This window comes from Pinus tabuliformis, chromosome 6 (genome assembly GCF_031772625.1).
Source record: "Pinus tabuliformis cultivar Carrire ecotype Pingquan chromosome 6, CPIR1, whole genome shotgun sequence".
Taxonomy (NCBI): domain Eukaryota; kingdom Viridiplantae; phylum Streptophyta; class Pinopsida; order Pinales; family Pinaceae; genus Pinus; species Pinus tabuliformis.
This window is the reverse complement of record NC_142292.1, coordinates 795,328,407-795,341,001: the sequence shown is the minus strand read 5'-3', so window position 1 is coordinate 795,341,001 and position 12,595 is coordinate 795,328,407.

Sequence of the window (12,595 nt, the reverse complement as noted above, 5' to 3'; positions counted from 1 at the left end):
ACACAAATATTTTGTCATTTTTATTGAAGATTTCTCACACAAGTGTTAGATCTTCTTCATGCAGAAGAAAGATGAGACATTCTCCAAGTTCATAGAATTCAAGGTACTAGTTGAGAAAGAAATCGAAAATAATGTGAAGGCTCTTAGGAGCGATAATGGAGGTGAGTATGTGTTGAATGAAGTCAAAAAAAATTGTGCCAAGGAAGGAATTCGACGAGAGTTGACAACACCCCACAACCCACAACAGAATGGGGTAGCTGACAAAAAGAACCGTAGCATTCTGGGAGAAGTGAGGGTGATGTTGCATGACCAAGTCCTACCTCTGCATTTGTGGGTTAAGGCATGCAACATAGTAGCGTATTTGAAAAACTAGAGTCCTCAACGGATTCTGTGCATGATTACATTAGAGGAGGCTTTCTCGCATAGAAAGTCGAATTTGTCGCACTTCAATATTTTTGGAGCCTCTATTTACTTCCATGTCTCCAAAGAATCAAGGAAGAAGCTTGAGACGACAAAAGAATTGGGGGTATTTGTGGATTACACAAAAACTCCCGACAAATACCATGTGTACTTTCCATCCCTTAGAATGACAATTGTGTGAAGGGATGTAAAGTTTGATGAGGAGAAAGTGATGCGGTGCTCTCTTGAGAGGGAGCTTCAGATCCCAATAGAAGAAGAGATTTTGGCTCCAAAGTAGGAACCTCAAGAAGTTGTCGAACATCCACAAATTGAGGAGTAGAGAGTGGAGACAACCATTTAAGCATAACCATCGAGAGAAGGTAGGAAAAGAACCAGGGAAGCTGAGGGACTTGTGCATGATGCGAGGGAGAATGTGGGTTCTCCTTCAAATTTGCGCAGGCAGAGAATGTTACCTAATCGGTACACTGGCTACATTTCTCCAATGACTGAGCTTGTAGATACTGAGCCATCTTATTTCGAGGAAACAGTACAACAACCTGTATGAAATTATGCAGCGGTGGAGGAATACAAATCCATTGTAAAAAAAAGCATTTGGGAAATGGTCCCAATACCATCAGATAAATCAGTTGTGGGTTCACGATGGATCTTTAAGGTTAAGCAAGCAGCAGACGGAAGAATAGAGAAGTATAAGGCCAAATTTGTGGCGAAGGGGTATTCTCAAGTTGAAGGAATTGATTATGAGGAGACCTTTGCTCCTGTAGCAAGGTACTCATACATTAGATCAATTATTGATATAGTTGTGTAGATGGGGTGGAAGATCCACTAGATGGATGTAAAAGCAACATTCCCCAATGGACTTATTGAGGAGGAGGTGTACATCGAACAACCAGAAGGATTTGAGACTTTTGATCGAGAGTCTCATGTGTGTTGACTCAAGCGAGTGTTGTATGGTCTCAAATAAGCACCTTGTGCTTTCTACACCAGGATCGATAGTTATCTCACCAGTTTGGGTTTCACAAAAAGTGAGGCGGATGCAAACCTCTATAATATCTTGGTAGAAGGTAAATTTCTCATTATTGTCATATATGTTGATGACTTGATTTTAACTGGTGATGAATAGTTAACCAGATCTTTCAAGGAGGACCTTGCAAGAGAATTTGAAATGAAGGACATGGGTCTCATGCACTATTTCCTCTGGTTGGAAGTATGGAAAGGCGATGGGGAATTGTTTGTCTCTCAAGGAAAGTATGTAAATGTGATACTACATAGATTCCACATGGAGAGTTGCAAATCCATGGAGACACCTCTAGAGACCAACTAAAGGAAGGAGGATGCCACTTCAGGTGAGGAAGTGGATGCTACCATTTATCGACAACTAGTGGGTTCATTGATCTCCCTTATGAACACATGACCAAATATGTGCTATGCAGTCAACCAGCTAAGACAAGCTATGGTTAGGCCAACCAAATTATTTTGGAAGGCAACTAAGCATATTCTACAGTACCTCAGAGGCACTACCCAGTTTAGACTATGGTACAGATGCACAGAGGTAGTGAAGTTGTGTTGCTTCACAGATGCAGATTGGCAGGGAGTCCATCAGCTTGAAAGAGTACATCAGGTGGAAATTTTCAGTGTTGGGTCTTCTGTTGTTTCCTGGTACAATAAAAAGAAAATATTTGTGGTGCACAACTCGGCAGAAGCAGAATACATGGCTTCCCGACAAGCAACATGTGAGGCGACCTAGATGAGAATGATACTTGTTGGATTGTTTGATCAGATGATGGATCTGACCATGATCTACTGTGATAATCATAGTTGCAACAAGCTCCCTAAGAATCTTTTTTTTCACGATCAATCCAAGCATATAAATATCTGGCATCACTATTTACAGGACTGTGTGCATGATCCAAACTTAAACATGGAAGCAACAACTTAAAGATATAATCATAAACACAAAGATGTAGCATAAAAACACTTCATTTCATTAATAGAAAAATACTGAACTGGAAATAAGATAGCTCGGGCGATGGTAGCTTATCTATGAGAAGAGATAAGAAGGCTACATCTCTCTGAACTGTGTTACAATGAGGCTTAAGGGCCTATTTATTATTGGAAAACATGAGAAAACCCTAAACAGCAAAGCCCTAATCCCATGAGATGTAACACTAAGAGTCTGTGGGCCCCGTTGGGGTTAGTTGGGCAACCAACTTCTCGGGGTCGTAACTTGGTCATATTATCTTCGTTTGGTGTGTATGATACCTTATTGGAAATGTCCTTATGAGTACTATAGGTTTCGCCATAGGCCCTTACCTATGCTACTGGGCTTGCTGCGGACCCCAAAAAACACTGTTTAGGGGGTCAAAACTGCTCCGGAAGTTCAGGACCCGAAAAACTGCTAAAAATAGTAAATGCTTAAATGAACAAGGAAAAATATGAAACTGAGATGGGAATCAAGGTGGAATAGGCGGATGGTTGCTAATATCCACTTGGATCATTCCTCCCCCCTTAGGAAGCAATGATCCCCATTGCATGCATAGCCTCCATGAGGTGAGTAAATTTATGTTGAACTCGGTCCCTGGTGAACCACTTGCCCTGGTGAAGGAGTTGGCCTAATTTGACAACTCGATATAGTTGTATTCTCTGTTGGCGAGTATTCTTGATTTGTGTGTCCATGATCTGATCAGTTGTGGCATGTTCAATGCAGTGCGAGTTGAGATATGTCGGTGTGAGATGTCCTGCAATGTCATATGTGTCCAACAATGGTGGAAAGTATGGTCGAAGGCGATCTACATTGAACACTGGGTGCAGACCAAGGAACGATGGGATGCTGAGCTCAAAGGAATTGTCACCAACGACCTTGGTGATGGTGTATGGCCCGTATCGAAGCGAGCGAAGCATTCGGTGGGGTCCAACAAGGTGATCCTTCTGCAAATGTAGCCAAACTTTATCACCCACCTGGAACTTGTGTGGCACTCAATGCTGATCATGGCACTGGTTGTACTTAATATTGGCTTTTCCTAATATATCATTGACCTCTTGGCAGATGTGTTGAATGCACTTAATGAAGTTGTTAGCCCTTTAAGCTTCAGACTCAACGTGAGTCGAATCTACCTAAGTGGCTACAAATGGTATGGCCACGTCAATGGGGCATAATGGTTGAAATCCTAGCCCTACCTGAAAGGGGTTGTGGCTTGTTGAACTGTGGAGGGCTCTGTTGTAGCCGTGTTGGACATAGGGAATACTTTCATCCCACATGCGCGGATGCTTCGAGTTGTACATGCGCAAAATGTGTACGATCATCTTGTTGACAACCTCTGTTTAGCCATTAGTTTGGGGGTCGAAATTCGTGGACTTAGTAAGTTTTATATCTAGCATCGACCAGAGACTTGACCAAAATGCACTCAGGAATCTGTTATCCTGATCTGAGACAATGGACTATGGGATCCCAAAGTGTACCCATACTAGCTTAAAGAAGAGCTTAGCAGTGGCCTCTACTGTGATACTCTTCTTGAAAGCCGCCATGATGGCCATCTTAGAGAATCTGTCGATGACCACGAAAATGCAATCATTGTCGTGCTTAGTAAAAGGAAGGCCCGACATGTAATCCATGGAGACAGATTCCCAATGCTGGTTAGGAGTAGGTAGAGCAGTATACATGCCTTCCTTCTTGATGGTTAGTTTGGCAATGGCACGGGAGGTGCAGGATATAATGTACATCCCAACATCCTGACGAAGTTTCGGCCAATAAAAATACTTCTACAATATTGCTAACGTTTTCTCTACTCCGAAATTCCCACAGACCCGACTATAGTGTGCCTCCCAAATTATCTTGGCACAATCACTTGCAGGAACACAGATGTGTCCCAGGTGGCACAACAGTGCATCCTAAAGGTGAAAATTTGGAACTTGCTTCCCTTCTAGGAGTGTCTGGTATATGCTACCGAATTCTGGATCGCTCTTGTAAAGATGTAGCCACCTCAATGTCTCGTTCCCACGGGAGTCGAGCACCGTGATCAGCGCCATGACTGGTGGTCGACTCAGGCAATCAAGAACATTATTGGTGTTGCCATTCTTATACTTAATGTTCAAATGGAAATGTTGTAAATATGTGGACCATTTCTAATGGCGATTGTTTTGCAACTTCCCTTGTGTCTGTATAAACTGTAGAGGTCGGTGATCTATGTGGATGACCGTTTCCTTCCCCATAATGTAATGCTTCCATTCACGGTAGGCCTGCACAATGGAATACATTTCTTTGTCTTAAGTGGGGTACTTTTGGACTATGTTTGAGAGTGTCTCACTGTGATAAGCCACTGGATGCCCATGCTGAGTAAGAACCGCACCAATAGCATAGTCAGAGGCATTTGTCTCAATCTCAAATGGTTGTTGCAAGTCTGGTAATGTGAGAACTGGTGTAGAACAGAGGCAATTCTTCAACTCGGAGAATGCTTGTTATTGGGTTTCCAACCAAAAAAACTTTTCTTTCACTCTGCCCTTGGTGACTTGACTTAAAGGCCAAGTGATATGAGAGAACCCCAACATGAACCTATGGTAGAAATTGGCAAGATCCAAAAACTTGCGGAGCTCTGGTAGAGTGGTTAGGGCTGACCAATCTCGAATTACTTGTATGTTGGAAGGGTCCACATGTACACCCTGCTCATCAATGATGTACCCCAGATATTGTACTTGGGTCAGGCCAAAGGTGCATTTCTCCAAGTTAGCACACAACTTGTGTTGGTGCAAGGTTTGAAGGACCTGTGGAATATGATGGAGGTGCTCTTCCCAACTCTAGATGAAGATCAAAATGTCATATAAATACACCACCACAAATGCATTGGTGAAGGGTCGCAAGATGTCGTCCATTAGTCTCATGAAGGTTGTAGGGGCGTTCGTCAATCTGAATGACATGACCAACCATTCGAAAAGGCCCTCCTTGGATTTGAAGGCAGTCTTCCACACATCGAAGGTTTCGATAGGCACCTGGTGATAACCTGAATTCAAGTCAATCTTGCTAAAATATTGGCCCCCTTGAGCTGGTCCAGAAGGTCATCAATTCGTGGAATTGGGTGCCTATTCTGGGCAGTGATCTTGTTCAGCGCCCAATAGTCAATATAGAGCCTCTAGGTCCCATCCTTCTTCTGTACCAATACAATCGAGCTCCCACAAGGTGATGAGCTTGGCCTAATGTTCCCTTTTTGTAATAGTTCCTGAATCTGCGTCTTGATCTCATCGTTCTCCAGAACAAAGCGTCGATAGATTAGTTCATTGGGCAGCGGCGCGCCCAGGGTTAGATCGATGGAGTGCTTCACCTAACAGTGCAGAGGTACCCCTATGGGTGAGGCAAAAATATCCTTGTACTCCTCCACGACCTTGTCCATCTATTTTTGTTGTGCAGCGGAGACCTGCCTAGAAGTCGTGGTCACAACCTTCTCCTAGGCGGGGCTACCTCTGGTATTTTTTACAACATGTCGTTTCCACAAGTACGGTTTTCCTAACAATACATCACAAACTTCAAGAGGAGCAATGTCACATAGTAACTCATCCATGAAGGGCTTGATGTTATAGGGAAGGCAACACTGCTGGATGACATGAAAATTTCATCCTTGGTGAAGCCACCCGATGGTGTACAGTTGTGGATGTGCTATAGCCTTTAGGCCCAGCTGCTTCATGACCTCTATTGAAATGAGGTTCTTTTGGCTCTCGCTATTGAAAATGAACTGCAGTGGAGCCCTTCACCAACATATATGGGTGGAAGAGGTGTTCCCCCACCTCGGGATCTTCAGGCTCAATCTTCTAGATCTTGGTGGTCACCACGGTAGCACTAGGATCTGCTCTATTATCTGCTTCCCTTTGTTAGTTCCCTTATCGGGTTCTAATGAAACTTGCAACTCATTCGGAAGCCTTCTGCTTGACCACCAGTGACTACTTGGCCCGACACTCACTTGTATTGTGAGTGGAGCTCTTATTGAACTCACACCATTTTCCCGTGTCCTTCTTCGTCTTCAGGGTGTTATTCTTTGCTTGTGGATTGAATAGGGTATCCTGGGTAGCGTCGCCTTGGCTTGGTCCTTTGTTTTGTGGTTTGGGGAAATATTTTCCTTGCTTTGGATTCACAGATCCAAAGTCTTGCTTCTTCTGTTTAAACTTTTTCTCAATCCTGACAGTGTACCGATACATTGTGCCGAGTGAGGAAAGTCCAGGAAATACATCTCATCCTAGATATATTTGTGTAGAAAGTTGCAGTACTTGAGCACCAAATGCCGCTCAATATCCTTGATACCCAGTGTCGTACGAAGGGTATGGAAAATATTTGTGAACTCTGGCACATCTTGGTCCCTTCCATGTCGTAGTGTGGTCCACTTTATGTATTTGTCTTCATAACTCCTAAAAGGATAATATTGTTCCTTTATGGTGTCTCGGAAAGAATTCCAAGTTGGTGTGGATGAAAACAATGAGGGTTCACTCTCGTCCTTTTGTTCATAGTAGGTTTCCCACCAATCCTTGACGTGTGGGGTGGCTTTAAGAAGTGCAAAAGTAATCTTTTCCCGATTGGAAAAGTCATGAACTGAAAAATATCCTTCCAATAGATTTAACCATTTATCTACAGCATCTGCATCTATCAGTCCTTCGAATATGGGAATATCGAAGTTAAATTATACCTTAAAAGGAGTGGTGCCTCTAGAGTGGCTGTTGGATGAAGATGCATCGCCTGTGGGTAGTCGTCGAAGGATTTGGTTAAAGTTATCCATCATCGTGTCCCTCTATCACTTGTGGGCTTCTTTGAGCACCATTTTGAAAAGATCTCCTGCTGCATCGTCTTTCTTTTCTTATGCCATGGTAGGTCATCAGTTTTTGCGAGGCTGATCTTGCAATGCTTCAACCAGATCAAGCCCTAACTCCTTATACCTTGACCTCATTGGGGAGATGAACAGAAAAACATAGAAACAACATACCACTCTGATACCATTGATCTGAACTTAAAGAGGAACGCAACAACTTATAGATATAATCATAAACACATAGATGCAACAGAAAAACACTTTATTTCATTAATAGAAAAACATTGAACTATGCTTACAAACAAAATGGAAATAAGATAGCTCGGGCGATGGTAGCCTATCTCTGAGAAGAGATGTGGTAGCTACATGCCTCTAAATTGTGTTACAATGAGGCTTAACGACCTATTTATTATTAGAAAACATGAGAAAACCCTAAACAACTAAAAGCCTAACCCAAGGAGATGTAACACCAAGTGTTTGTGGGCCTTGTTGGAGTTAGTTGGGTAGCCAACTTCCCGGGGTCGAACTTGGTCATATTATATCTGTTTGGTGTGTACGATACCTTGTTGGAAAGGTCTCTCTGAGTACTATAGGTTTCGTTGTAGGCCCTTGCCTATGGTTATGGGCCTACCGCGGACTCCAAAAAAACATCGTTTAGGGGGTCAAAAATCCTCTGAAAGTTCAAGACCCGAAAAACTGCTAAAAATAGTAAATTATGAAATGAACAAGGAAATAGATGACATTGATTGGGGGGTCTAGGTGGAATAAGCAGGTGGCCACCAATATCCTCCTGGATCAGTGCAGAGTTGGATAATGTTGTTGCAGTACATTTCAACATAGGAATAAGATGTTGGCATTTTAAGAAAGGCCTTGTCAAGAGGGAAGTTCGAGTTCCATGGGTGAAGGATAAGGGTGGTTGATAATCCCTTTCTTGCTAAGAGGGGGTGTTGAAAAATGCACAAAGAAATTTTCAATTTGATTTTTCCTTTATTAAAATGAGAAAATTTGAATTTACACATAAACCGACAACTTGGATGCAGTTAACTTGTGTGACATGGCTTGTGTCACCCAGTTTACTCAGTATATTCAAGTTGGATGAGTTAGAGTTCAATTAAACATGTGTGATTTCTATTTTGTAGCAATCAAGGTCAGTTATCTCGAGTTATTTTTAGTTAAACTAGTTCTAACTATTGAAGGAACATATTGAAGGTTAGTTAAGCGTGACTTCATCGAAACTCAGTGATCATCCAATTAACTTATCAATCAACCCAAAATAGCTAGTGCATGCAGAGAATTCGAGTTCCCCAGTCTTGGTGGAGATTCCAAGGTACTGTAACAACATTTATAGACTAGTCTTGAGTGTACAGGTGTTGCATGCAGTCAGATGATAAACCTAAGGAATTGCACAATCCATTTTGGAGAAATTCTTAAATAATAGGGGCCTAATATCTCAAGGAACAACGCAAGGAAATAAGAGCTCAAGCAGCGGCAAAAATTGACTAAGTCTGGGTCAAAGCTTCTAAGTGAGGAGAGATATAGGTTATGCACTTGCAGGTTGTGCTCAATTGAGCAAAGCAATTGTAATACATCTCTATTCATCGGATTAATGCAAGTAGACATTGGGGTTTTTAGCAATTTTCTTTCCCCAGGAAAATACTATTTTCATGTGTGTGATTTCTTATTGCATGTCTGAGATTTTTGTTCTAGATGTGAATTACTTTCCGTAGAGTAGTAGAGTAGGTTTGTGTCTTGTGATTTTAATTAAAACTTCATAAGCAGCTGCAATTCTACATCGTAATTTCTACATACAAGGAGCTACTTATGGCCAATATTGCGTTATAGCTCATTAAGTAACTTATTTGGTGGAAGGATTGATTGCTCAAGTTATATAATGACAATGGGAAATGATGTAAATCAGATTCAATAGTAGACTTTTTGTGCAACCACTCAAAATCAAGCGTACACAAATAGGAATCTTGATCTATGGAGATGATTCACAATATTGTATCTAAAACTCTGCCATTGGTATTTATATCAACAAATGCCATGACACCGATTCATTTCCACTTTTGGGGTCTGTTTGTTGAGAAAACTCACAGATACCATGGAAGAATGGATTTATCTACTAATGAATGATGCATATACCTAAATAACTCATTGGTAAGGTCTTAACTTTGTTTGTAGTAAATGGTGATCACTTCCACCAATAGTTGGTCCTGCAAAGACAAAATTTGGCTATGTTGAGATTGATAGAAAACTTTAGGTTACATGATGATACTAGTACTACTAAATCTTTAGCAAATGTTTGTATATTGATTGTGCATTATACAATTGGGGTGAGATTCCAAGTACATGGAAAGCATGCCATGACTTTTCTTGCGCAGGGTTCAATGGCCTTCTTTATATGTTTGACCCCAAAATAAATGAATAAATCACAGTTGAAATAAAGGTGAGTTCATGGGATTTCATGGCCAATGGACATACCAAAATAGGTATTAGGGTGTAGTCTTACAATTTTTTAGCAGATGTAGGTTCTAGGCTTGAAGACAAACTCAACTACCTCTTATCGTGTGTATGTTGAAGCCTTGAAATACAACAAGTTGATTCATGTTTATGTAATTCAAAGTGGATTTGAGTTGGATGTTTCTGTGTGGAATTTCCTTATATTTATGAATGTTAGGTGTGGGAATAATAAGATGACATGGTTGTGGATTGGTTAGATGTGGTATCATGGAATGCATTGATTGGTGTTTATGCACATAATGGACCTGACTACCCAACCTTGACATTGTTTCTCGAAGAATTTATGCCTAGCTCAGTCACCAGGGAATCTTTGCTGCTAGAATTCACACATTAGGAGCCCTAAAGCAAGGCAAAGGAGTCCATGCTTACATAATTAAAAGTAGAGCCATATATCCTTCTGAATGAAGCACTAATAGTTTATTGGTTGTATGATTATTATTATACTCAAGCTTGAACACTACAAATGCATGGTTGACCTTCTTAGCCATGTTAGGCATGTTAACAAAGCACTATAATTAATTAATAAAATTCTAGTAAAACCTGATGCTTTTGCTTGGAGTTGTTTGCTTAGTGCTTGCAACATTTATAACAATAAAGAGATGATAGAATATGCAGAACAATTGGTTTTCAAATTGAACTCTTATGTACCTTATGAACTACTTTCGAACATATATACTGATGTTGAAAAGTGGTCAGACATTAGAAAGATGCATTAGACAATGAAAGACAGAGGCATTGAAAAGGCACCCAGATGACGAAAGGCACCAAAAGTTGTAGCGAAACACTTCAACAACAACAAAGTTGAATTTTATGGCCAAAGACCTAGATTGGAGAACGAGGCTCTTGTGCAGTAGATGAGTAACCAGAGGATCGAACAACTTTGATACCAAAATAAGGGATACAACTACAATAGTAATGGGGTAATCACTAGTATTATAGGGACCTAACATGCCCCTCTCCTTCAAAAAAGTGTTGTCCTCAACACTTGAGTAGTTTTGGATGCTTCTGTATAAAATTCTCATCCTCCCACGTGGAATCTTCAGCGGATAAGTTCTTCCACTTGATGAGATACTACAAAATTGATCGATTTCGTAGCTGTCGAGTTCTTGTTTCTGTGATTGCTTTCGGTTCCAATATAATTTTTCCTTCCTCGTCAAGTTCTGGAAATATTGTTTGAACTGGGAGCTTGTCGCCTATAACCTTCTTTAAACATGAAACATGGAAAACTGGGTGCACTCGAGAAGCTGCAGGAAGCTCCAATTTGTATGCCATCGTACCAATATTTTGCAACACCTTGTACAGACCATAATACTTTGGTGATAATTTATTATCCTTCTTAGCTTGCTTGAGGGACATTTGTTTATATGGTTGTAGCCGTAGGAATACCCAATCACCTACATCAAAACTTCTTTCGCTGCGATGTTGATCTACCTGTTGTTTCATTCTATTTTGTGCCAACACGAGGTTATCCTTTAAGAGTTGGAGGACTTCTTGTTGATGTTCGATGTGATGTTCCACTGCTTGAACCTTAGAATTTTCTCTTAAATATGATGTGATGGATGGTGGCTGATATCCATAAAGTGCCATAAATGGGGTCATTTTTGTTGTTGTATGGAAGGAAGTGTTATACCACCATTCAGCCAGAGGCAACCATTTGACCCATTGTGTCTGTTTATCAGATACAAAGCAACAAAGATATCCTTCCAAACATTTTTTTACTATCTCAGTTTGCCCATCAGATTGAGGATGATAAGATGAGCTATGAGCTAACTGAGTACTAAGACAAGAAAATAATTATGTCCAAAAATTTCCAGTGAAAATGGGATCTCTGTCACTTACAATAATCTTTGGCTTTCCATGTAGCTTTTGAATTGTTTCCATAAATGCAGTAGAAACTATATTGGCTTTAAATGGATGTGATATTGCACAAAAGTGTGCATACTTGGTAAGTCTGTCAACTACCACCATGATGACACTCTTTCCCTCAAACTTGGGTAAACCTGTGATAAAATCCAATGAAACCTCCTCCCAACATTGTCTTGGAATGGGTAAAGGTTGTAATAGACCCGGGGTCTTAATTGTTTCCACTTTATTTTGTTGGAAAACCAAACATTCCGCCACAAACTTTTGAATATCTGATTTAAGGCCATCCCAAAAAAATTCCTTCTTAACCATGTGGTAAGTTTTTAAAAATCCTGAGTGCCCTCCTAAGGGAGAAGTGTGCAATTCCACAAGAATCTTTTGTTTGAGTTGGGAATTCTTACAGAGGTATAAGCGATCTTTGTACCATGACGAATCATTTTGCCAGCTAAATGTATCAGATGTACTGGATTCTTGTTGTAACTTTCGAATAAGTGCCCACACTTCTTCATCATTCTTCCATTCCTCCCTTGCTTCGTTTATCCAATCTGGTTGGATAATAGAAATGGCGCACAATAATGCTTCCACATCCTCATCCTTTCTTGAGAGTGCATCTGCCAACACATTTTGCTTCCCTTTTTTGTAGATGATTTCAAAGTCATAACCCAACATCTTTGTGACCCACTTTTGTTGCTCTTCAGAGGATAATCTTTGTTCTAAAAAGTATTTAAGGCTATCATGATCAGTTTTTACCTTGAAGTGTCTTCCCATTAGGTATGGTCGCCATTTCTTAATTGCATGTAATATTGCCAACATTTCCTTCTCATAAATAGCTTTGTGTAAAAACTTTCCCTTGATTGGACGACTTTCAAAAGCAATGGGTCTTTCATCTTGCATTAAAATAGCACCAATTCCATTTCCTAAAGCATCACATTCCACAATAAAGGTTTTTGTGAAGTCTGGTGTAGCTAAGACCGATGCTTGGCACATTGCCTCTTTAAGATGTTCGAAGG